General features: G+C 42.4%; 1 long non-coding RNA gene across 2 annotated transcripts in view; it reads left to right on the forward strand.

The window, feature by feature from the left end:
• The first annotated feature begins 16,498 nt into the window (after positions 1-16,498).
• Positions 16,499-25,451, forward strand: part of LOC125634008 (uncharacterized) — a 75,331-nt gene continuing 66,378 nt past the window's right edge. The window contains exon 1 of one of the 2 annotated variants that reach the window (XR_007355763.2): positions 16,499-16,648. This is a non-coding gene — a long non-coding RNA (uncharacterized LOC125634008). Of the gene's footprint in view, positions 16,649-19,931; positions 20,040-25,451 lie in introns of those variants that run through there. The other variant, XR_012667457.1, reaches the window with a different exon arrangement.

Raw genomic sequence — 25,451 nt, forward strand, 5'->3', positions numbered from 1 at the left:
AGAAACACTTAGCATTGGCTTAACTCTGATCCCACAAGGATTACAGTAGACTTCAAGAGAAGCAGAGTTGGTCAATGCTGAATGATTTTGAAAACTCCCATAATCTATTCATTAGCACTAGGTTTTGGGGCGTTCTGCTGTATTTAAGCTTGCATCAAAACAAACAAACAAACAAACAAACAAAAACATAGCAGCAAAAACTTAACCTCATGGTTGCAAAGAAAATAGTTCATTTGTGATTCAAGTTTAGTCTTATTGAAAATAGTAGCTGACCTGTCCTGCCCACCACCTGGCAAGGGTGGAGATCTACACTGAGGGGCTCCTTTGCACAAAAATATTTTAAAATGTTATGAAAGCTAATGTTAAAAAAATTATATAATACATAGATTGAGAAAAGAGTGTCTGTACATCTGGGTATAGTGCTTAGATTATCCACAAATGCAAAGTTTGTTTTTAAAAGTCAGATGATACATAGACGTTTCAGAGTAGCAGCGTTGTTCGTCTGTATCCGCAAAAAGAAAAGGAGTACTTGTGGCACCTTAGAGACTAACACATTTATTTGAGCATAAGCTTTCGTGGGCTACAGCCCACTTCATCAGATGCATAGTCTTCAACAAAAAAACTTCAAAAACGGATTCCAACGAGAGACCGCTGAATTGGAATGAATTTGCAAACTGGACACCATTAAATTAGGATTGAATAAAGACTGGGAGTGGATGGGTCATTACACAAAGCAAAACTATTTCGCCATGTTTATTTTCCCCCGCTACTGTGCCTCACATGTTCTTGTCAACTGCTGGAAATGGCCCACCTTGATTATCACTACAAAAGGTTTTTTTCTCTCCTGCTGGTAATAGCTCACCTTACCTGATTGCTCTTGTTACAGTGTGTATGGTAACACCCCTTGTTTCATATCTCTGTGTACATAAAATCTCCCCACTGTATTTTCCACTGCATGGGTCCGATGAAGTGAGCTGTAGCTCACAAAAGCTTATGCTCAAATAAATTTGTTAGTCTCTAAGGTGCCACACGTACTCCATATGATACATAGAGTACATAATCAGCAATAACCCAAATTTAGGTAAATAGATTTAACAATATAGTTAAATATTAGAATCCGAATACTTGGGTACATCCCTCATGAAAAGTTGTACAGAGATTTGGTTGTGAAAAGCAAAATATATCGAGTGGAGATTGTCCCTCCGTAACTGAGAATTAGGTAGGTTGTCTATTTAGAAAATACAATCTATGAGGGAAGTATTTCAGTTACTTTTCTGACTGCGGTTCTCACTGGCACTCCAGCTCATCCCTCCTGGTATTGCTGTTGTCCAGTGATGTGTTCTGTGTAGATGTCCCTCAACCATCTGATGGTGTCCGACACCATGAGTTGCCACATCAGCCGAGCGTACCTTTGACCAATTCTGCATTCTCTCAGCACTCACTCATTACTGGGGTCTTATGCGCCCAAGGCTCCAATGATCAGTGTGTGTGTCTGAACCGGCAGCCCTTAGCTCTCAAGGTTTCGGCCAGAGGGGCGTATTTCTCCACCTTTCAAGCTCGGGCATCGTGGAAGGGCGGAGTCCTGTTCTCGAGGGGCATTGTGTCATCCACAATGATGATCTTCTTTCGGTCCTAGTTGGTGATGACAATGTCTGATTGCAGTTGGCTGTCAGTTCCGGGGATGGCGGAGTTTACAGCAACCCACAGGTGGCAGGATGGCTCTGGCCAGGCGATCTTGGATGGCGTTGTGTCAGGCTCTGGAATGGGGCTTGCAGCTGCACAGGATATGGGGTAGCGTCTTGTTGGCGTAGCCACACTTTCTGCGTCACTTGTCCCGATTCCCGTAGTGGACGGCTCCATTCAGCAGGACGCAGTTGAGCCGGGCCTGGCGGATGAACCTCCAGTCAGCAAATCGGGTGAAGCTGGCTCCAGGGAGGAAGAGGTTGCTGGCGTCCCGCTTGCACATCACCTCGAACACCTTGCCCTGGTTTGGCTTCCATTTCAGGTTTTCCACATATTGGCAGCGGATGGCATCCTTCAGGGTCCTCTCCAGCATGATTCTAAGATCTCAGAGTGATGACTGTGTGCTCTGCATTCTTCACCTGTGGCACCAGAACTCCCAGCTCCTGGCGTTCCTCACACCATATCCAGTGGCAGCCGATACACTTCTCCAGTCGTTGTGTAGCATTGCGGGCATGAGTTCAGAGCGAAGCAAAGTCTCCCCTGTCTCTTCCAAATTCACCTTCCAGCGAGCCGTTCAGGTAGGTGGTGACATCTTGGTTGGAGGGGGTCCTGGCGATTCGCTTCTTGACGGCATCCTGCCAAGCACACTCTGCGATGTTCCTCACTGTGGCATGTGAAAATCTTGCCCCATGATTTTAGCATAATTCCTGAAACACAGTTGGTCCCTATCTATACAGTAAAATGGAACTGTGTTTAGCTCATATCAGCTCCCACGCAGTGGCAGATTAGCCACTGGGCCAATGGGGCCCATGCTCAGAAGCCCTGGTCAACTGTGGGGGGAGGGAGGAAATAAGCACCCCTGTGCCCTGACCCATTCCTCCTGCCTGCTTCATGCTCCTGCCAGGGGGGCAGAGCGGGGCAAGCCCCCACGCCCTGACCCCACTCCCTGGCAAGAGCACCAGGGATGAGGGGCTGCAGGTGGAAAGGCTGGAGAGGGGCCCCCACTTGCTCTGGCCCAGGGACCCACAAAAGTGTAATCCACCTCTGCTCCCACAACACACTTTCAATCAGTGAAGAAAGGACCTAGGGAGGGAACACTGTATTCCTGATTAGACTCTTCATTATAAGGCAGACTAATGGCCCGCTGCTGAAAAATAGATTGAGAATAAGAAAGGTCATGTGAGGTATAAGACTTATGTGAAGACTGATGGGGAGCCTAATGAAAAATCGAAAGGGGGTCAGGGAAGCTTATTCAATTGAACATTAAAAAAGGAAAAAATATGTTTAAGAAAGTCTTTATGCCAAGCAACGGGAAAATTGTGGTGAAAAGTCCCAATCTGTTACACAGGGAAAGAAATCTAAGTCAATTATTTTAAATATCTTTACAACATATTGAGGGGGAAAGGCAAACAGAACATGTGAATTTTAAATGTAGACTGAATGTTTCATGTGAGAACAGCTTGAGAGGCCAATATGTCAGTTTTCCAGGGAAGTAATCAGTGCTCTGTTACGTGCCCGCCTGTACCACATCAAGACGGCAAGGATTCTCCATGCAGTCCCCTTGGGTCCTGACACTGTCCCCTCCACTCCATCTCTCACCCAGAGCAGAATTCTGAAGATCTGGCCCAGGCAGTGGGCTCCCTGCCCCATTAGGAAGAATACCTTGGGATTCTTCTGGCAGCCCCTTTGAAACGTATGACAGTATTATTGAGGCAGTGGGAATAAGGCTCCAGTTAAAGGTCTCTCAGCATGTTCATTAACAGTCCTGATTTTCAGTGGTTTATAACACAGCCGTTTCAAATCTTATGGGGTGGAAACTTGTTTAACAAATTATCAGCCTAGATAGGGATTTGGGTGATATTATAAAATGTAAAGAATGTTGGCAGCCCTTTTTTTAACATTGTGAATCATTACAAATACTATGAATGACAAAGAGAAACAGTTTCAGATGTTTTAGAAGAAAATTCAGAAGCAGACAAAATAAGTAGATTTAATCATGATCCATTGGCATTTTCATAGTTTTTTGTTGTTGTTTTTTATCATTCATAATCTCAGTAGGCAACATGGTCCATTTTTAGTGGTGCATTTCTAATTCTTGTTATTTGGGGGTTGATATTCATGCCATGTGGAAGCATTTTAGGTTGAAACTAGATCTGAAATAGGCAGAAACTAGAACTGATTATTTCTGCAAATATTGTGGCCTATTCTAAATCAAATTTGATTTTATTTAGTTTTCCAATTTTTTGATCCACTATCCACATATATTCTTGTAAGTGATTATTTGTTTATGTTCCTGCAAGTGTCCATTGGAAGAAAGAGACTGATGAATAAATATATAAATATGTATTTGCACAAAGATTTGTGCCAGAACGGCTCTCATGGCCATCTTGATTAGAGCTGAATAATCAGTTTTTTTCATTCTGTAGCTGAACTGAAAAATTTAAAAAAAATGTTTGCGATTGAACAAATTTAATTTTCAAGGGTGTTTTTTGTTTGTTTGTTTGTTTGTTTTTACCTTTTTCATTTTTTAATAAAATTGAAGTAGGATTCACATAAAAAGTCATTTTGAACTGGAAAGTGAAAACATTTCATTTTGACTTTTTTGGAATTTTGTTTTGTTTTCTGACTGAAACAATTCTGTGAATTCCCTGCAAATCTGTGAAATGTTTGTTAACCCAAATCTTCATTTTTTTGGTGGAAAAAGAGTTTGTCTAAAAAATTTCAAAAGAAACAATATTACATGACTTTAGATAACTAATCATGTGGTTCAAATATCAAATCATAGATACTTGAAGGAATACTTGTGGCAGACAATTTGCAAACCAGCCATAGATAGAAGTTTGTTTGCACAAAATATTTAATTAACTTCAAATAGCAAGTAATTTTATAAAAATCACAGTCTGTTCAAAGGCAATTTCTGATAAGCAAAAAAGGGTTACATTCATCAATTAAAATGTTCACTTTGAATTAATTGCCAGCTCTAGCTGAAACAGTGCAAAAGTTGATAGTCTTCTAAGATTTTATACAAAAATTTTAATCTATAAGCCTATTACTGATGAGTCAATAATTATGCATGAGGCTGTATAATTTTGTACTGACACATATGGGTGTATGCAGCATTGTTGTAGCTGTGTGGGTCAGAAGATAGTATAGAGACAAGGTGGGTGAGGTAATATCTTTTGCTGGACCAACTTCTGTTGGTGAAAGAGACAATATAGGTGTGGTAAGAATGCTATTTTTGTTGTTCTAACCTTCTGTCCTTGCTGACAGCTTTTTGGTGAAGTCTCTAATCCTTCCATTTAAAAACAGAGGAAATTAACTGATACAGGAAATTGCAGTATGTTCAAAGAATGCTAGCATTCGAGCCTAAGCTCATCAAAGTAAGGAAGTTCACAGTTGGGAACAGAGTGGTTCCCTGTCAGACATGCCTTGGACCAAGGGATGAATTTAGTCTGTTCTAAACTCACCCTGCTGCATTTACATGTTGAATGATTCAGTTTAGAGATTGAGGGAGAGGAACTATATAGATAATCAAATTTTTCGTCAGCCCTGTTGTTCCTAACTGACAGCTCCTTAGGCTGGGGCCCGTATGGCAAGGGAGATCCTATTTCCCCTGACATCACCACCTGTACACTGCAAGGACCGTGTCTTCTTCTAAGGTAGGATTTTCAAAAATATGTAGCACTGGCCTAGCTCTGCTCCCCCTGAAGTCACTGAATGGGAGTTTTACCACTGACTTCCAGAGGGCCAGAACTAGGCCAGTGCTAAGCGCTTCTGTGCTTTGCCCAGGAGGCTGTGCAGGAGAGCAATGGAGAATGCATTCTGGAAGGGCTCGTTCTGTGGACATGGGCCCTGCAGTGGTGTGGTATCTGTGTACAAGACATGCAGGTGCACAAAGAGCACTGGATGGGCACATTTTTAAACAGTGAAACATGTACATACAAAGCTACTGCATGTCCATTCATAGCCTTTACTTCCAAAAAGCCAATTCATTCAGAACTGGACTCTTCAATGGGCCTTTTTGCCAAGGCTCATGCAGCCTCCCCCCGTTCTCTACTTCCCTCTCTCTCCCAGGTACTTTATTCCAACCTCTCTGCTGCTGGTGTTGGATGGGGAGGATGAGCCCATGTCTCCTGTAACCTCTTGGCATGGATAGGCTGCAGCCACTATCCCATGGCTGTTTTGGTGCCAAGGGCCTGATCCAAAGCCCATCGCCATCAACGTTGGTCTTTCAGTTAACGTCAATGGGCTTTGGATCAGACCCTAAGTGCAGAAGGCAACGTGTTTTCAATGTTCCTGCCCACTCTACAACATGAGAAGCCCTTTGAGAATTCTGGACATGGGATCATCATGTTTTTCTCTGTTAAAATAATGAGAGTCAGCTCAGATATGGGCTGAGCCTATAGTCAGGGGCAGAGGAAAGTGACAAGAGCAGGAATTACTGCTGTCATCATAACCCAGGCGAAAGGTTGGCAATGTAAACACCACCGTAAACCATTCACCAGTGGTGAATCCTTCTTAAAGCACAGCACCCATACACAGTATGCATTTCCGTGCACCAGCAGGTTGAACTGAGTTCCAAGTATTTACTGGGCACAAAAAATCTCGACATCTTGCAGATTGTCCTTCATAGCTGCCATTGCAAGGTTGCCAGGGCTATTACTTGTGTAAGCCACATTAAATAAAGGTTTCAGAGTAACAGCCGTGTTAGTCTGTATTCGCAAAAAGAAAAGGAGTACTTGTGGCACCTTAGAGACTAACCAATTTATTTGAGCATGAGCTTTCGTGAGCTACAGCTCACTTCATCGGATGCATACCGTGGAAACTGCAGCAGACTTTATATACACACAGAGAATATGAAACAATACCTCCTCCCACCCCACTGTCCTGCTGGTAATAGCTTATCTAAAGTGATCATCAGGTTGGGCCATTTCCAGCACAAATCCAGGTTTTCTCACCCTCCACCCCCCCACACAAATTCACTCTCCTGAGAGTTGTCACTTTGGATGGGCTATCACCAGCAGGAGAGTGAATTTGTGTGGGGGGGTGGAGGGTGAGAAAACCTGGATTTGTGCTGGAAATGGCCCAACCTGATGATCACTTTAGATAAGCTATTACCAGCAGGACAGTGGGGTGGGAGGAGGTATTGTTTCATATTCTCTGTGTGTATATAAAGTCTGCTGCAGTTTCCACGGTATGCATCCGATGAAGTGAGCTGTAGCTCACGAAAGCTCATGCTCAAATAAATTGGTTAGTCTCTAAGGTGCCACAAGTACTCCTTTTCTTTTTATTAAATAAAGGATCCACTTTGATCCTACTAACTGTTTGTTAAGATGCAACAAGAGGGACTACTGTGAAGGTCACAGTGTTCCCTCATGTCAGTAAAGCACGCAACAGAATAGCGACGGTAGCCAAATCCCACAACAAGCAGTCTGCTCACCATGTTCTGAGGCATTGCCAGTTTGGGGTGGCTTTGTTTCCTGTCCCCAAAACCCAACCATCACATTATTCAAATGTATTGTAGTTTGAATAATTACAGTAGCCCAGGATAATGAGCGCCGAATAAAAACGTAAATTAGAGGGTTAGCTACATTTAATTGTGACTACGGATAAATTTCTACAGAATGAACTAAAATGGTTTACCGTCAGAGCTTAATACAGCAAGTATGTATATGCTAGACAGTTAGCCTAGGCTCTTACCTGGGTTTTAGCCTTAACCCCTTCCTGTCCACACTGAATCTCTGACCGAAGTTTGGATGTACTTTAAGCCCAGACTGGCTTACCCAGATAGGAAGGTGAATTATAACTTAATAAATTATAAATTATAATTTAAATTCATATAATATAATATATTATAATATATAATAATATAATATAATATAAATTATAAACTTAATAAATTATAAATTATAATTTAATTTAGGCTGGAACCCGCCCACTTTTCAGTGAGGATGCAGGCTAAATCATTTGAGTGCTGACAGCCTCCAATGCCCTTCCCACAATTCCCCCTGAAGGACAAACAAATTCTCCTTCAGTTGACACACCTGCCTGGGACATAATCCTGGAGTGTCTCAGCACAAAGAACCATGGGATATGCCCCCAGACACACATGGGTGACTGCAGGAACAGTGAGGACAAAGTAACACAGGTAGGAGTTTGCAGTGGGGATACTCATACCCAGGCTAGACTATCCCAGTGCCAACACCTGGTTTTTCTGCGCAGTGTAGATATAGCCAGAATGTGAGGCTGAATCTCAATTACTGTTTTGGTTTACTTAGTATTATAAACTGAGAAGGAGAAAAGTGGGGATACCAAAAGGAAATGGACCCGTCAAATCTAATATTTTCCTCTCAGACCACAAACAGCAAGGCTCCTGTGCATCTCAGTTCTGTTCCATAGCTGTGTGAAGAGGATCTATTTTTAAGTCTGTAGAAAAGGATAGTCCAGTGGTTAGAGTCCCAAGTTCAATCGCCTTCTTGGCCACAGATTCCGTGTGACTTTGAGTAAGTCACTTCAGTTCTCGGCGCCTCTGTTCCCCATCTGAAAAATGGGGCTAATAGCACTGTTCTACCTCACAGGGCTGTTGTGAGGATAACTGTGTTACAGACAGTGTTACAGACTGTGTTACAGACTGTGAGGATAACTGTGTTACAGACTGTGAAATCAGATATCCTGGTACTTTGGGGAGGGGGGAGGGGCATATTTAACACCCATGTGTGTGGTTTTTTTGGTGGTTGCACTCATGATGTGCTCTGCACTTTCCAGACACACAAGAATGGATGGACTTTGCTGAAAGGAACAAACATTTTTGTTTTGAAACAATGCCATCAGCCATTCTGTGTCTGTAGTAGGAATGGGATGCACTATCATTTGGTTTTACTGGTGTTCTTAGCCACAGGGGAAATACATTCAGAATGCTCCATTGCTAAATATCAAAGTCACAGTTCCTTGCTAATCAAAATTATTGTTTCAACTGTATCTTACACTGGAGTTAGCAAGATATTTGAAAATTGCCACATTTAATTGCAGCTTATTTATGGACAATCTTTGGAAAGCATTCACACTAAAAAAAAAATTCAAATGTTTAAAGTTTAAATGCACATAGAACCATAGAGTCAGTGACTGGAGTCAACCTAGAAAAATAACATTTCCACTACGAGAAGATTAAACTCATTTGGGAATCTAGTGTGTTGACCAGACAGTACAGAGCACTGGAACATTAGAGTTTGATGTGTTTTTGTATAGCCATGAACATTTTAACAACTTATACAATAAAAATTAATTGGTGTTCTCTTTGTGGGTAAATTTATTACTGAAATGTTGGAAACTCCTTCATCTTTCACTTTAATAGAAGAAGCAACACACAGTGAATTAAGGAGATTTGCCGGGACATAGACTTTGCTATGACTTAGACAAAGGAACACACTGTGTGTGAACTTTATTCAGAGTTTCTGTTGCACTAGTGAAAAAAATATGAGAGCCTTCTAGTGGCCAGAATAACACACACAAACTCCCACAGACAATTCTCGCTGCTTCACAGAGTGAAGTGGAAGAGATCAAAGGTAGTGCTACTAACTCGCTTGATTTTATCATGAATCTTGCAATATTTGATGTCAATTCCTAAATACCCAGCCCCTGAAATTCTGTGACAAGGTGAGAATTTTAGCTTTTTTAAAAAAGTTTTTATCTGTGCTGGATGTGGAGAAGATTTGAAAACATGAGCCCTAAAGGCTCAAAAACCAGAAAGCAAATAAAGTGAATCCAACATTTGTTGTTTTAGCAATCTCATGACTGCATAAAGTAAGCTGATTTCTGATTTTTGAACACTTGGGTTTGGAACAAGAACTAGGATCTGTGAAAAGCGTCAAACTATTTGCGGAAGGGGAGAGATACCAAATGCCTGGTTCAGTCAAATCCATTTGCTGACAATGGGTGTCACCATGAGTGCAGCTGAGCTGGTCCTGACTACAGTGCAAGTGAAGACAAAAGATTGTTTCTGTTCCTTTTTGTTCCTGAATCTGTGGCAGCTCAGTGGAAGTTGTAGGTCTGCGAGTTCAGATGCACATGGCTGGGTGGCGAGGAGGGCTGGTCTTTCCGTACAGTGGCACAGCAGAACAGAATTTTCATGGGAAAATCCTGCAAGAGTCTTGCAGCATTAACAGCATGGGGATAGGTCGCGGCTATAGGGATAAATGGAGCTCGTGCAGACTTCTGCTCCAATCCAGCAATGAGATACAGGCAGGTAATACTTTGCACCCACACGAAGCCCCAGTGAATCTCATTGCAGGATTGGGATCCCATAAGTATATTAATCAGACATCAACATCATATCTACGTATTGGTTCATATAGCCATCAGAACAATAAGGTGACATATAGGGTATGTCTACACTAGAGCTAGAGGTGTAATTTCCAGCTCCGGTGGACATACCTGTGCTAGCTTTGAGCGAACTAGTGTGCTAAAAATAGCAGTGTAGCTGCAGCTGTGTGGGCAGCAGGATGGGTTAGCCTCCCTGAGAACAATCCCATCTGCGCCCCTACATATGTATGCAGGGTGGCTAGCCCACCTTGCCACCCGTGCAGCTGCAGCTATGCTGCTATTTATAGCACACTAGCTCAATCAGACCTAGTGCAGATATTTCTCTTCGAGCTGGGAAGATGCACCTCCAGCGTAGATATCCCCGTACACACATGGTATGACTTAGCCAATTCGAAAGCCGTTCCAGGAGAGGCAGTTCACTGCTAAGAATGAAACATCAGCACTTGGAAAACAGATTAACATTTTTCAGTCTGTCCAGAAGCCTCTGAAACAAAAACTCCCCAGTCACAAGCCTGAGGAATGATATCGTCTAAAAGATACAAAATAATTGAGAGCATGAAGACTGGTGCCAAAGGTTTAGCTGCACAGAGCAGTTTCCCAGACAGTTGGAATAGTGTGTGCGGGCATGTTATAGGCTTTCATCCTCTCTGCAGCCCAGCACCTGCTTCCTTCTCACTGTCTGTAGGGAGCAGAGGAAAGGAGTGAGCTGCACTAAGGGTACATTCCGTACCCTGAAAGGGATGTACAGCAACTGTACATTTCATAGGGGACGTGTTCATAAACGCAGCACGTCCCATGTGCTCTCCCATCTGGCACTAACGTCTTTCATTAGTTTGGGCTATACTGCCAAAAGGGGATTGTTTAATTATTCTCCCCCACAAAATGGCTGTAAAGCTGCCCATTGCAGTTGCTGAAACCAAGCCATCCCAAGAAACTGAGTGACTTAAATATTAAAGACACTTATTTACTTAGGCATCAGCCCCACTATGCTCTCTTCAGGCATATTTTCACAGTTATGAAGTCAGCAAGGATTTATGTACATACTAGGAAGAAAGTAACATGATTACTCAGATCATTTTTGTTCTGTCTGTCTGAACCCTGTCAAATCTTTCTTATATCTCAGACCCCCCCGTTTTTCCAGTTGATACATCCAGAATGCCAAGTACAATCCAAAACAAAACCACAGGGACAGGTTCAAACCAAGGGACTGGAATGCAAATTTTCCTAAAATAGGAAGGCATTTCAATTCAAAGTTCTGATTTTTGCACATTTGGTGCAACCTACATGGAACTTGGAGGTAGGAGCACAGATTGCAGGAGGGAAGAGCTTGGAGGAGTCACCAGGAAGTCAGTCTGCATGCATATAGCTAGGAGGGTGTGGCCTTTCTATGCCACAGCAACGTAGCATTATAATAGCAGCATCTCTAAATAGTTCTCTTAATAAAGAGACAGTTTAGTTTTACAAGCTTGGTGTCCTTTCATGTTCTTACCCAGAAAATGTTACATGAAATATTTAATATTAATATTTATTATAGCTGGAGCTTGCAATGCCTGCAATATGGCCTGATACAAAGCTCATTTGAATCAAATTTAAGACATTGGATTAGTTAAGATTCTCTAAGCTTTTTCCATTCTAATGAGCCTTTTTCAGTTGCTTATAATTTTCTCTTTCATCTTACAGAATGAGAATTTGTAGGTCTGCTCTCTGACAAAGAGTGAATTTTTGGGACATGTCTGAGCAAAACCAGGCCAACAATTTTTGAGGACCAGGGCAGTGGAAAAAGGGCATTTTCACTGCTATAAAAGCACTTAGGGACCGTTTTTGAGCAGGTCTAGCATCTGAGTGGGCAGAAGTAGATTCTTGAAATTTGTCAAGAAGATAGGCCTTAAGTCAGACATGTGCCTTTTGGAGCTCGAGTGAAAATCCATTTTTATTTGGCCAAATTATAATGCATATATGCCCTTTTTTTAAATAGCTTTGAGGCTGGTTTTATTTTACATTTTAATTTCCCAAAATTCCAGTAGCATGGTGCATACAGGTGTAAGAACTACATTGCTCAAAGCATCTTTTGGAAATCTTGTTTCTATTCCGTTCCATTCCTGGAGTCAGCTGAGCACATACGTGTTTAAAATTGTGAATGTTAGATTTTGAGTTTGTACTGTGACCAAGCAAGTTGCATGCAGTTTAATTACAAACAGTTCATGCAGTTTAGTTTCTACTCTTAGTTGATCCTAGATAGAAACATTAGCAAGAGTTCATGAACTTCATGTGGGGCATGTTTCTACACTTATCTATGACAAGGAATAGAACTGTATTGTCTGATTTTTGTCTGAAGAGCTTCTGCACATAACTGAACTGTGCCTTATGCTAAAAGATTACGGAGAGTGTTCAAAATCATCTGGGTCACTGGCCCAGAAGTTTTGTCCAGAAAGAACAGCATTCCCAAGGAGTTCAAATAAAAACTGTTTTCACTTGAACAAGAAGAAACTGGTGCAACAGTTGAAAAAATGGAGAGTTGGATGAAATCAAACTTTGGAAAGAGAAAAGAGAGCGAGAACACAGAGCACCTCTTGTCTCCTGTTCTTTCATGATCATGCTGATTTGACTATGCCAGAAGTTACAGTGGTGGAATAATTATTGGCCTGATCTGATACCAACTGAAATCAACGGAAAGATCTTGTTGATTTCAGTGATTTTGAATCAGGCCTCATGCAAAATATAAGAATTCATTCATATTTCTCTCCTTAGCTGAGCACTGGTTACAGGTATAATCTGATTTATTATTGGTAAAGTCTGATTCATTCCCCCCGCTTACATTTTTTAATCCTCTTAGAAAATTCCAAATGGACTTATTTGTTTTAGGTTTATTAAAAATTTGTCGAAAAATAAGGCCCAAATATTTCTAGCCATGTGTATCCTGAACTTTTGCCTTCAGAGCTTTTACAACCCAAATCCCTAGATCTTTCCGGGGAAAATAAGTCAGTTGAGGTTTCCTTACTTTTGGTGAATGAATAGTAGGTCAGATGGTCCCCCCACATTAAAAATAGGAGGCTCACTGGGAGGAAATCCCAATGAGGCCCTCTTCACAGAACACCCTCCAGCAACACCAGCACCACCACCACATGTCTGTCACAACCCAGAGGAGCAGGTTTGACCCTCTACACAAGGGTATGGGGCCCATTTCCATACTTGGTGGCTCCCCTATGGGCTACAGGAAGCATCTGTACACATGCCTTGTGCCTCCATATTGGCTATGGCCTCAGGTAAGGCTTCTCCCGTTATGAGAGCTGCATTTCAAAAGCAGATTGTGTAAGTATGGGGGTGTGTAGCTAGTAAGGACATACAAAGAGCACTGTCTACTAGCGAATAAGAGTCGGGTACATTCAATAAAGTTATTACCCTGCAAATGGCTCCTTAGCTGAACAGTTCTTACCATCCCTCAGCTCCCTAGCGGTGCAGTTCCACTATGTCTCCCCAAGTTCTCTGTTCTGCCTGGGTTATAACAGTAACAGATCAAAGAGATACTTATGTACTGTACAAATGTTGGGTCATTTTCAAGTTTTAATAAGGTGCTTTATGACTGCTACACACTGAAGGACCAAACCTGTTAGTCAAGAGGGCAGGAACTGTGGTGTGCAGGACCAAAATGGAGACTCGCACTGAACGGCATGGCACACCCAAAGAGAAAGGGTATTCCAGGCACAGGGCTGGTGTGGGGAAAGGTGCAAAGTCACTTATGGGACAAGAAGACTGAGCTACAGTACAGTACACCATTTTGGCAGAGTATAGGGTTCAAGATGAGGAGGCAAAAAATCTTGTTTGGAGGCCACTGGACTAGGACTCAGGAAACTTGGGTTCTATTCCTGGCTCTGCCAGACTTGCTGTGGGACTTCAGTCAACTCACTTTGGGTATGTCTATACTGCAATGTAAGGCCAGGGCCTCTCCCCCGCATCTCACCACCTGGAAAACTGGCTGGAAGAAAAAGGCTCTGAACTGGGGAGTTTGGTCCCAGGCTAGAAAGGGGTCCAGTCTGTGTACTGAAGAACCGTAAGCTGTTTGTACCATCTGTTGGGGGTGAGAAAAGCTGTTCAATTTGACTCTTGCTTAGTATAAAAGTTTAGGATTTAGAATGCATGTTTACTTTTTATTTTCTTAAGGTAACTATCTCTGACCTTTACGCCCACCACTTATAATCACTTAAAAATCTATCTTTCCATAGTTAATAAACTTATTTTAATATTTTAATCCTAATGGTGTGCTTTGGTTGAAGTGCTTGGGAAATCTCAGCTCAGCTTACAAAGGCTGGTGCATGTCCACTTTCCTATGAAGCAGGGGCAAACTAAGTAATGAGCTTACACTGGCCAGGCTTCTGACTAGTGCAAGATGGTACAGTTCTGGGGTGCAAGATGGGGGAAATAGGCTGGAGTCTCTCTATTGACAGTTCATGAGTGGCTAGAGACCATTCATATAACACAGTTGGGTGTGTCCCTGCCTGTGGATGTGCAGTGCAGTGTCTGTCAGAGGTCTGTAGCTTGACATCAGCCTCACAGTCTGAGAGGTAGCCCAGGTTGATGGGACAGAGGCTCAGCGGTCCCACTGTCCAGGTTGTACCCCAGGGACCTTGTCATAGTGATATACCCCTATGCTTTCCATGCCTCAGTTCCAAAAGGGATTCACAAGAGTTCCTAACAGCTTTATCAGCATTTGACTCTTAGACTGAACCTACAAAAATCTTGTGATATGAGTCCTGTGAGGCTCTGAGTGTCCTCACCACCTATGGACTTCAATGGGAAATGAAAGACACTCAACATTTTAAGGAATTGAGCCCTTCTAAGCTGCAGCATACAGAAATAGGGTAGTATCACTTTAAATAGTTTGTGAGCCCACTAGTGGCGCTCACTGCATTCCATGATTTAGAAGCCTCCCAGAGAAATTGTGTGTCTGTGTACATAGGAGAAAACACAATAATTTGGACATCATTGTACTTATGTGGTTTCTACATATTACTCTGTTGTGTCAAGTGCAAATGATATCACACAGAAAACTTCAGTGTTATTTCATTTAGCAGACAAGAACTTCTAACCCAATGTGTATGAAGAAAAATATTAGCTTAGGACTCCATCATGGATGGGCAGCAACTTTCAGCCTAGCTTGTAATTCCTTGACATTTGATAATGTGAGTTAGGCAGTACCCTTTTAGATGACTTCACTCAGCTAAAATGAAAATATTTATGGAAGGATGGTTGTTGGTTTTGGTAACATAGTCCGTCTCTTGATAAAAGGAAGCTCCACTTAATGCTCCTGCCTCATTACATTCAAATAATCATGCCCCTAGATAGCCAGCAAAGTGCAAAATGGGTTCAGTATCGTAATCAGCATACAAGTCAGATACTGTGCTACAGTCTATCACTCACTTCATAGTACTGTTGACCTAAAAAGCAGATGGGAAGCCATCTCATTGAAGCAGGTATGTGCATAAAAGAGGTGTGCTGAATGAGAGATTGGAGCTTCTCCCTCATATAAACTATGATGTTTCACAGCTTGTTTGCAGTTTCTTTCATTTTCACATCTTTATGACAAACAACACATGATGAGACTTAAAGACATTCAAAAATTAGTCCCACTGGGCAAGACAGACATTTAAGTGCATCATTTGCCAATGATTTGGTGAAGGAACCTTTTTTAGAGCATTGAAGGGCTAAAATCCATATGCTATTTATGTTACAACCTGAAATATAGACTGTGTCAGCTCTTTTTACAGGCCCAAAATCCAGAGTTTGGTCAAGAAGACGGAGGCCTAGCAAATAGTGAACAATATTAGCTAAGAAGCAGAACAAACAAAGGACAACCTTGCTTTTTGCTAAGATAAGCTTGGTCAACAAGAAGCCAAGTGGAAATTATAATTGCAGGCTTTATCTCAAAGTTGCAAACAGACCAAAGGAATGAAAGGGGCCCTGTTTCTTCTGTAGAAGAGGTGCCTTCTTACACACCAGCCTTGAGTTTATGGAAGAGGTTCAAATATATCAGTATGAGATATGATATCCTCCCTCTCACAGATGTGCACCTCTCCTCCAAGTCATTGCCAGTGCCTGCCTTAGAAACACAAATGAACAATTAAAAGACAATCTTTATTGCTATATACTTTTCATTTGTTCTTTTGCTTTAACTCCTAGGTGTGTACCTGTCGGACAATCAGGGAAGCTACTTCATTCCTATGGATCCCAAATCAGAATTCAACATATATATTTTATACTAACACACTCTATATATTGTTTAATGGAAAACACCTGTGTACTAATTAAGTGTCATGTGTTAACCTGAAACCATGGGCAGAGACATTATGTAACCTTTTGACCATTGGCTACTGTGCTTATCTTGTCTTGCTGCTAGACCTACCCAGGGGTGTGGGACTGCCTACCCCGTCATTTCCCTCCACCCATGGAAAATCCATATAATCCATTGTAATCAATTGTTTGGCAGTGTCTCTGAGCCTAATAAGCGAGGTGACACTCCATCAGTGCTGTACGTAATAAACCCACATGCTTGATTCTACACGGTGTCCATATTTGTTCCTTCAGATGGGGGCTCGTCCGGGATACACGCTTGTGAACTGATTGAGGAACTGAGACTGAAATCCAAAAGGAGGTGAGTATGTTTAATTTACCAACTCATTACGCCAGGGATAGAAGTTTCTCATCCCCATTCAGACACATCTTGTTCCCACTTTTTAAATTTAAGTGCAAAGGAACCTAGACACGTGTAGTATAAGCAGAGGGGTTAGTAAGGGTACCAGTTGGGAGGGAAGACATGTGCAAGAGGGTTATGTACTGTTTAAACTAAGGGGTGTGTTATGGAGGATTTGAATAAACCACCAGCAAGCGATTGGCCATGAGTTAAGCCCAGGACTGGCTGGGTATGCGAGTGGTAGGCAGTGCAAACTGGTGGTCCCATTTCCTCATTGCACGTAACATTGCAAGCCCTAGGGGAGCACCCCGCCCCCCAGGCATGTGACGTACATGCCTTCGAATAGCACAAGTCTCCAATAAGGCTGGCAATTGTGTGTAACTTAACCGCGGTATTCAAAGCGGGGGAGATGTACATCCCCATCAAAGCTGGCAGTGTGGAGATTTAGACCACAGTATTCAAAAGGGGGGAAACATAAATCCCCATTAAGGCTGACATTTGTGGAGATTGAGACCACAGAAATAAGGGGGAAGATGTACATTCCCAACAAGGTCAGCAGCCAGGGTGAGTAAAATCCCATGGCATCAAAAGGAGAGGCAATAATCAGCCCTTGAGAATATTTGGAGTATAAACATGTCAAAACCCGACAAACAGCATACGGATTTTAGCCCTTCAAGCATGAAGTATGCAGAACAGCATATCAGCTTCCCACATCCTGTCCCCAAACGTACTAATGTAGGTCATCCCCCCCAGATGTGGCTCAAGCCTCCTCCTTGGTACTTGCTACTTGAAGTGGCTTCTCCCTTCTCCTCACAAAGATTGGGTCCTGGGTTTCTTTCCTGTGATGCCTGGTGTTTCCACCCTAGACACAGGGGGCGCAGTCCCTTTGAAAAATGACTAATACCACTGCTGACAAGGAGTATGAAACCTAATACACAAGAAATAATAAAATGCATCAACACAAAGAAGTGACAACCAAATTATAACTATATAACAAAGGGGGACTTTACTGGGAGCAGGAAAATAGGATTTGGGGAAGGAAAGGGTTAGGGTTAACTAATAAGTTAACTAATAACTAATAAGTATTAATGCATCAAAACACATTTTCCACGTCCCAACACTTACAATTTATACCAACTGCCAGCTCCCTCCCGTGTACCTTCCCAGGCAGGTGGTACACTACACATGAATCCAGAGACAAGTGCTGTGAATGTTGGCCAGCTTAAACAAAATGGAGTCCTCTTAAAGTGTCTTCACAGATCCTGTCCTGTGGGGGGTCTTGTTTGTCTCTTAGTAGCCAGCCCCAGATTGAGTCTCTGCCTCCCTGGGCACTGGCCTCTACAAGGCTGGAGCTTCCTCTGACCCATGCACTGGATTCCCCCAGCAGTTCAAAGCCTCCCTTGGCAGGGGGAGAGTTAATCAGAGAGTCCCTAAGCTGTTCTGCTTCCCTGTCAGCTCCCTCACTCAAAACTAAACTAAGTCTTTTTGTCTCCGAGTCAGGCTGTCCCCTCCCTCTGAGGGGCTAAGCCCAGCCCAGGCTCATCAGTGGCCCAGCAAACTGCCTGTCCTTATCACCCCATGCAGAAGCCTCTCTACAGGCCTCAGCAGGGGTTTCTAGTCCATTCATCCCCACCACTGACTCCAAGCATACTGGGAAGCAGTGTGAAAGTGGGCTCTGGTAGCCATTATTGTTATAGTCCCGCTGTGACAGAGTGCTGGACATCAACAGCTCAGCTAGCCCTCTGGTCACTGCAGAACAGACCTTGTTAAGAAGAGCTGTGCCTAACTGAGGGCTGGAGGAGAGCTGGGAGGCTAATTAAGGCATTAGGCGGAGGATACAAAAGGCACAGGAAGGAAGTGAGGAAGTGGATAGAGCGAGGTTGTGATTGCTCTTCCCTCAGGAGCCGGGGGCTCCCTAAAACAATAGGAGTAAGGCTGTATAGTGTGCAAGGGTAGTGAGAACCAACACTGTAAATAAACTACACCAGGTGTTTTACCAGCATGAAGGTATCTGAGCTGTCTGTGGACTTGAGCAGAAGCAGGAGCGAATGGGCCCTGCCACACCCCCCTCAAGGCTCAGTCCAGAGCATAGGCGCTGACTCTGTGGGTGCTCCAGCCCTAGAGCACCCAGGGAAAAAAATTAACAGGTGTTTAGCACCCACTGGCAGCCAAGCTCCCCCACTCCCACTCTCGCTACCCCCAGCGCCTCCTGCCCACCAGCAGCCCTGCCGATCAGTTCCTCCCCCTCCTTCCCAGTGCCTCCCGCCTGCCATGGATCAGCTGTACCATGGCATGCCGGAGGTGCTGGGAGGGAGGGTAGGAGTGGGGATGGGGCACTCTCAGGTGAGGGGGTGGGAAGAGGTGGGGTGGGGCCTTGGAGGAAGGGTGGAGTGGGGGAGGGGCCAGGGGCAGAGTGTGGTGGGAAGAGGTGGGGGGTGAGGGCTTGGGGGAAGGGGTGGAATGTGGGGCGAGGCCTGAGGCTGAGCAGGGATTGAACACCCCCAGGGAAAATTGGAAGCCGGCACTTGTGGTCCAGAGTTCCAGGAGCTAGCAAACTCCAAATGGGAATCTTTCACACATTATGAAGTATGTTTTATTTAAGGTGTTATGTGTATAATGAATGATCCTGTCGCCTGGTGCAATTACAGAAGTACAACAAATGAGAACAGTCCATGCCAGTGAAAAAGTATTTGCTACTCTACTACTCTAGTAGAAGTCAGTGGAACTATTTACAGTGTGTAAGTGGGGCCCAAGTCCATATTTAAGCATCTAAATAAGGAACTCCACCCACGTGGTGGTGTAAATCCTAGCAGAAAACCAGCTTGCTTTGATTTAGCTTATCTCTATGCTCAGAGAAAAAAGTCAAAAACTTAATTGCGTTTCTTATCAGCTAGACTAGCTGGAGTATAATGTTGGCTCCTAAGAGGGATGAACAAAAACACATTTTATTTTTTTTTTCTACATGGACATACTGTCCTTTTAATTAGGAAACAAATGGTTTGCATCCTGTCAGTTATCCAATGGCAGTGCTATGCTTGTGTATTTGAAGGCAATGGAAAGCAGCCAGGAAGAATACTACAGTGAAATTAATAAATACATATATGAAATCAACTGTTATTGTTTTGAATCTGTTTTATGTTAGTTCTCCTTTCAGAGCAGATCAATTATCAGTGCTAATATTTTGAGTTGAGATGGGCCAATTTGTGAGAGACTGTTTTTTAACTCTGGATTGTGTTTAAGGATAAGGTGCAGGGATTGGATCTGAGGTTGAAACAGGCCTACTGCTCTGCATTGAAATCACATCAGATAGGGTTGTGACATCTTTAGCCCAAAATAAAAGAAATTGCACAAGGTAAGAGACAACCATTGACAGCTCATCTTAAAACTGGAGTTCTCTCCAGAGACTTCCTCCATTTTGCTTTAATATCTCATCAGAGAGGCTGCTGTTCTGAGATTTCAGCTGCATCGGAGCCAGAACAGAGGCTCAGGCAACTTTTGATTTTAGATCCAACCTGAATCCAAAACTGTAGGGGTAGGGTTGGATCTGGGGATGTTAATATGACCTCCACAGACCATGAAGATGGTTTCAGAATGGAAACCCGTTTTAGTCCATCTTTAGTCTTGCGGTGTTTGCGTCGGACCAGGCATACTCTAATTTTGGCATTGCTGGCTATTCTCTGTAACCTGTATCTGTAGTGCCTGGGCTATGTGAGATGCAAGCCTTGCTCTTTCCATACCAGCTATAGTATTCTAATGCATAACAAATAGCTTGTCTGTAATAAAGTACTGCAGTAGCTCCCTCTGTTTTACCTGAGGATCACAGAAAATCGTGCACCTTTCTCTTATTTTTAATTCAAACGTTTCCAGTTTTGCAAATTGCAACTAAAATTGCTCCACCAGCAAAAGCTTTGACTCTTGTCAGAACATGTGGCTGCTTGGACCACACTATCCGTCTTGGTTGCTATACATGGGAAAACAAGGCTACACAAGATAGGTACAAATTGGGAGTTCAATCCTGGCCCTACTGAAGTCAATGGGAATTTTGCCATTGACTTCAGTGGGGCCAGGATTTCACCCAGCTAGTCCATGCAGCCTCCTTGACTTCAGTGGAAGTGCAGGAGATGTAAATTAGAACAGAATATAGCCTTTGTTTTCTGAATAGACATGTAAACTTTGTGCAAGATGCCAGGTTTGCAATATCCCATCACTGTGGGAACTGTTAACATGTTGTTTACATATATTTACAGGTCAGTTGTAAACTCTAACACTACATTTGCAGCTGGAATTACAATTGTTTGGGGTAGTGTTCAGTATCAATATTATACCAGACAACAGTTAAAATCAGGGCTGTGTGAGTTGTGTTGGATTTAGTGGGCATCTGGCCAGTTGCAAATGTAATAGCCTCTACTAACATTACTTATTTAATTTATACATCTATAAACATCTTCCCCCAATATTTACGGTTGTATGTTCTTACAAGATGTGTTTTTTAAATATTAATTAATCCCCAAGTCCATTTCACTCATAAGTGCAGTTCATCCAGCTATTTGTTTTCATGAAAAGCACACAGGCAACAGGCACAAATGCTTTGTTCAATCAAACAAGGCTTACCACTGTGAGAACCTTTTGTGCGCAATGACCAATGGCTCAAAACCAAGCACTTACAGATGCTCCTGATTGAGATCAAAGAAGGAAGAGAGACCAAATCATATGCCAGGGTCTATTAGACCTCTGTTAAACAACTTTATAATTTGGCTGTTGGAAACAAGACACAAACTGAGGAATGTAGTTCACAACACATATAATCCTCTTGTGTTCAGGAAACTGCATCGACTTATAGAAAGTAGTAAATACAGCAAGCGTTCCCTCTAGTAAATTAAGGTCCAGCAAGCTTTTAGGTAGAACTTATAAATCTTGAATTCTTCTGTACGGCATATTTGCAAACTATCTTGTATCTGAAATGATATTGTTTGGTTTTCCATTCTTCTGTGTTTACAAGTTTGTAAATCTGAGATTTTAAAGTGACTGTGAATAACACGGGGCAAGGGCTGTGTGTATGTTACAGTTGGACACAGGGCCAGGAGGGGGCGTTTGCACACTTAGAGAAACATGTTGGGGTTTGCACTTATTTAAAATAGTTACAATTTTTTGCAAGTTATGATGAAGGGTCCTGTAACATGCAGCACTTTACGTCTAAAATATGCATCAGGGCCCCTGAGTAATGAAGCAGCGTTGCACTGAATTCTGTGGCAGAAATGAAACTAATGTGGCAGTGAAAAATACTTACAAAACCTTCAGCCAAATTTTTCAAAAATGGGTGCTAAAATTTGGGCTCCTAAGGCCCCAGTCCTGCAAAGACATACACATGTGCTTCAGCACTCATGAGTAGTAGAAGTCAATGGAACTATTTACAGTGAGTAAGCGGGACCCAAATCCATATTTAAGTATCTAAATAAAGGACCTCCTTTTCATAAATGCTGAGTATCCCGCAACTCCTGTTGTACTCACTATGGGTCCCTCCATTGACTTCAGTGATGCAGGACTTATAGGAACATAGGACTGAGTCCAGTACCCTGCTATTGCAAGCAACCTCATCACATAATGCTGTTCATGAGCTTATCAAGCTGTATCTTAAAACCAATTAGGTTCTCTGTCCCCACTACTCCTATTGGGAGGCTGTTCCAGAACTTCACTCCTCTGATGACTGGAAACCTTCTAGTTTCCAGGCTAAATTTATTCATGGCCAGTTTGTTCTAGGGTCAGTGGGAAGAGGGAAGAATGCTGCAGGGGTGGGATTCCCTCCTTATACAGATACAGACATGGAGGGGAGCATAAGGCCATTAATAATGCTATTGGGCAGAGGAAGCAGATAATATAATTAATTTTGTGTGCCAAATTCCATTCAAAACTCATTTCCTTTTCTCAGAACTTTTTCAAACAAATTCCTTTGGGATGAAATTTTCCATCCTTGGACTTGGCCCAGAGAGAGGTAATTTTTCCTGATAGTTTGAGCAAAATTCCTGGAGCTGATTTTGAGTAATGCATGCATGAAAAGAAACAGTCTTCCTCCAGTGTTGCAATCAAAAGATTTACACATTCATAACTGAAAAACATTTAAGGGAAGGTAAAAGAACCATCATATTTGGCTAGTGTTGTATATTCTCATTGAGATTAAGAAATGAGCCGAGTCTGGAGAAAATAGGCTCAAAAATTTAAAGTTATGAATGTTCAGAACAGGTATTTGCTAGCATGCAGGTAAATTTTTGCTCTAGCTTGTCATACAAGTCTATCATACAAGGCAGAATAGCCTCTATTTCTATCTGGTTAAGAATATGAATTCCAGACCCGTGCAACACAAATAAAATATAGTTACTCTGAGCCTTAATGAGGACTAAAGAACTAGATAAGCCAAAACCGGGACAATTGATCTGAAATCGACTCCCCCAAAAAATAACTTAAGTGGTGAGGATACATATTGAACCACAATTAGCTTTGAATTTGCAGAACCAAAATCTGATAAGGCTTGGCAAACCAAAAATCCAAACCACCCTGACTTGATCATTGTAGATATGGGACAAAACCAAAACCTTTTATCCACCCCCCTGAATTTTGGTGCTTCAGATTAATTGGAACCTGCATCCAAATCACCCTCAAGCTGGATTTTGCAAAGCATAACTGAGTTTTTGCAAAAACATGGCTGTCTTAATGTTTAGGGGTGAGCTTTTGCCTTTTTCTCTATGGGCACCCTTTTCAACAGACAATACCTGCACTTTGTTCAAAGTGGAATCCTGTGATTTATCCCACTTGTAGACTAAATCACCAGTCTACAGCACCCTCTACTTCCCAACAGTGTCATCTCAGCAGGTCCCATTGGGTTTGAGCCCTGCTATAGACTTCTCTCTGGGAGCTTGTGACCAGGGTAAAAAATACAGTGACTCAGGACAGCTTTTTCAAAACAAGCTGGTTATTTAACATCAAGGAACATGAAGAGAGAAAGGGGTTCAAATAACAAAAGCTTACACACATGTTGTCTTACCTAAACTTAGCCTTTCCTTCATAGTTTAAATAGGTTCCGAGGAATCCCTTGCATTGGAGGATTTGGAGAGACAAGTTTGCACCCCCTATAGCTGCTGCTTTTCTGACCACTCCTGTCAGTGTGTCAGAGTCCCTCATGATGCAGACAATCTTATTTAAAAGTTCCTTTGTTCAAGGATTCCCAACAAAAGACCCCCTGAGGTTTCAAGTGGAGCTTCTACACCTGGGCAAACTGGTTTATGCATCTCTCCAGGTAGAAATGAGGCAAGCTTTCAGCAGAGGATTCATTGCATCATCCATTTGAGAACCAGGCAATCGAATTCAAGTCTATGCTGAGTTTTTGGGGAGAGCTGCAGCTGGAATTAACCCTTCAGGTTCCATTGAACCAACCACACCACAATAACCAAGTCCACAGTTAACATTTATTAACATTAATACAGATCTCTCCAAAGGGTGATGTTATAATTCTCCCAGATTACTGGGTAACGGCTCGAGATAATTCTGTTGTGTTACGTTAAGAGGAATGTCGAGATATTGAACCCGGCCCCTCTTGCTGCTGACTGTACTTGACAGAAGAGTTAAATTTTGGAGAGCTTGTCATAACAATCTTTTATTTATATATGCTACTGTCTGTAGTATTTTAACCAGGGATGACCTACTGCTTGGACAAGCAAGGAAAAGTGATATGTTGCTCCCTAACCTACCCACTTGTTCCACCCAGCAGGCAGTGCTGAGTGTGGGGGTGTGACATTATTGCATTAGGTCCTATCTAGTCAGCACTTAAGTATGTGCTTACTGGTATGCACATGGGAGCCAGTGGGACCATTCCCTTGCTTAAAAGTAAGAATGTGCTTAAGTGCTTTGCTGGACCCAAGCCTTACACCCCTCCCATCCTCTAATTTAAGCACGGGGATGACTACAGAGAGTTGCAGTGATCAACAGCTGTTATACTCTACAGAGAGTATCAGCTTTATAAACAGATAATCACCTTTGGCAGGTGCAGTTGGGTGCAGTCCCTAGAATAAATGCATCTTGCCTGGTTAAGAGGATGTTGCATTGCTACTGTGCATCCAGAACCATTTGGTAGGATGCTCAGTGAAATTTTCTTTGAGAATAACATTCACCGTGGAAAACTCATTATTTCTTTGACTTCCTTTAATCCATGCAGTTCTTTTGCTGCTCAGGGGCACACCCCACTGTAATATCACTGCATCTCTTTGCAATAAAACTGTACATGTGATCTAACCCACTGCAGCGTTTGCCTTTGTTCACCTTCTTTTAATGAAAAGCCAAATGCGTAGGTTCACTGAGACTAAAAGGCTCTTTCAGTCTTCTATTCTTTAGTAATATAATGCTAAAGGCAGAAATGAACTGCTTTTTATTTCACACAAAGCACTTTGCACTGCTATATTGCAGAAAAGCCAAAATTCATCACAGTGATCTCATTGTTGCCGATAGCACCCTTCTGGGGCCTCTCACTTGGATTGATAGCTATTATCCTACATAAATATGCAGTAGTTCAGCAAACTTAATGAATGTCTTAACATGTCTGGAAAGAATTGGGGAAATGTAAAAGACACAGAGTTCATTCATTGTAAGACAGACACACAACCTGATCAGTCAGACTAAGCAAATCAAAATGACACCAGATATGTCAAAAATGCAAGGAATAATTAAAATACCTTTTGACTTTTGTTAGTAAAATGTACTGTGGATGCCCATAAAAGAA

This window comes from Caretta caretta, chromosome 3 (assembly GCF_965140235.1).
Source record: "Caretta caretta isolate rCarCar2 chromosome 3, rCarCar1.hap1, whole genome shotgun sequence".
In the NCBI taxonomy this organism is placed as follows: Eukaryota; Metazoa; Chordata; order Testudines; family Cheloniidae; genus Caretta; species Caretta caretta.